The 1,769-nt window shown below is 34.6% G+C and overlaps 1 non-coding gene across 1 annotated transcript; it reads left to right on the top strand.

The window, feature by feature from the left end:
• Window positions 1-595: 595 nt before the first annotated feature.
• LOC116561263 lies at window positions 596-701 on the top strand. Its single transcript, XR_004273357.1, has one exon. It is a non-coding gene; the product is annotated as a U6 spliceosomal RNA (small nuclear RNA).
• Window positions 702-1,769: the final 1,068 nt, after the last annotated feature.

The raw sequence follows: 1,769 nt of genomic DNA on the forward strand, positions 1-1,769 counted from the left end.
TATGAGCTGTGCTTTTTGTGTCCTGTTTAAAAATACCTTTCCTAACTGGTGTCACAAACATTTCCTCTTATGTTTTCTTTCAGAAATGTAATAGTGTTTGCTCTTACTGTTTAGGTCTATGGGGTATTTTGTGTTAGTTTTTAAAATATGTTGTAAGCTTAATTTTACCCCCTACAGATATTTAGTTGTTGCAGCACTATTTTGCTGATTTTCCCATTTAGCTATGTTCATGTCTTTGTCAAAAATTAACCATATAACTTTGGTTTTATTTCTGGACTCTATTCTGTTCCATGAATCTATAGGTCTATCCTTGCCTCAGTGCGACACTGTCTTGATTATAGTAGCTTTCTTGTAAGTTTCAGAATCAAGTAGAGTAATAAATCCTTTAACCTTATTATTCTTTTTCTAATTGTTTTGGCTATTCTAGGTGCTTTGCATTTCCGTATACATTTTAGCACCTGCTTTTCAATTTCTTCAAAGAAACCTGCAGGATTTTGATTGAGATTGCATTGAATTTAGAGATCAATTTGGGAAGAATTCATTTAAAATACTAAATACATTTTAAATGGCTACTAAAATTATAAGAAACACATGTGTGCTTGCTTCAGCAGCACATATACTAAAATTGGAATAATACAGAGAAGATTAGAATGTCCCCTTTGCAAGAATGACATGGAATTCGTGAAGCATTCATATTTTTAAAAGCTCAATATTACTGATTATTAGATAAATGCATATCACAACCATAATGAGATACCATCTCACAGCAGTCAGAATGACTATTATTAAAAAGTCAAAAAATAACAGATGCTGGTGAAGTTGCAGAGAAAAGGGAACACTTATACACAATTGGTGGGAGTATAAATTAGTTCAGCCATTGTGGGAAAAGCAGTGTGGCAGTTCCTGAAAGAGCTAGAAGGAGAACTACCATTCAACGTAGCAATCCCATTGCTGTGTTTATATCTAGAGCAATGTAAATCATTTTACCATAAAGACACATGCATAAAAATGTTCATTGCAGCACTATTTATAATAGCAAAGACATGGAATCAAACTAAATGCCCATCAATGACAGATTGGATGAAGAATGTGATATGTATACATCATGCAATATTATGCAGCCATAAGAAAGAATGAGATCCTTCTTTTGTGGGAACATGGATGGAGCTGGAGGCCATTATCCTTAGCAAGCTAACACAGGGAACATAAAACGAAATACTGTATTTTCTCACTTATAAGTGGAAACTAAGTGACTGAGAACTCATGGACACAAAGAGGAAACAAGAGGCACTGGGGCCTACTTGAGGGTGGAGGGTGGGAGGAGGTTAGAAGCAGAAAAAATAACTCTATACACTAGGCCTAATACCTGGGTAATGAAATAATCTGTACAACAAACTCTTATGACATGGGTTTACCTATGTAACAAACCTGCACATGTACCCCAAACTTAAAAGTTAAAAAACACAACATGCACACTAAAATGTGACACATACCCATTTTTAACACACTGTGGATAATTAACATGTCAACTTGTGCAAGCAGGTGAACTAGGTTTTTAGTGTAGACAGAATAAAGCTTTTTTTTTTTTTGTCATCTGTTTTACCGAGGTATGGCTTGACATCACAAACTGCTGTTAAAAGACAATTACCATTGGTATCTGTTAATATATGTGAATTATGATAGTCTCAATTCTATGCAAACTGAACAAAATACAGCAATCTGTTGGAGACAGGAGTTAATGTCTGTTGCAACTGTGCTTATCAAGACAG

This window comes from Sapajus apella, unplaced genomic scaffold, assembly GCF_009761245.1.
Source record: "Sapajus apella isolate SASKATOON/1434 unplaced genomic scaffold, GSC_monkey_1.0 scaffold28, whole genome shotgun sequence".
NCBI classification, from domain to species: Eukaryota; Metazoa; Chordata; class Mammalia; order Primates; family Cebidae; genus Sapajus; species Sapajus apella.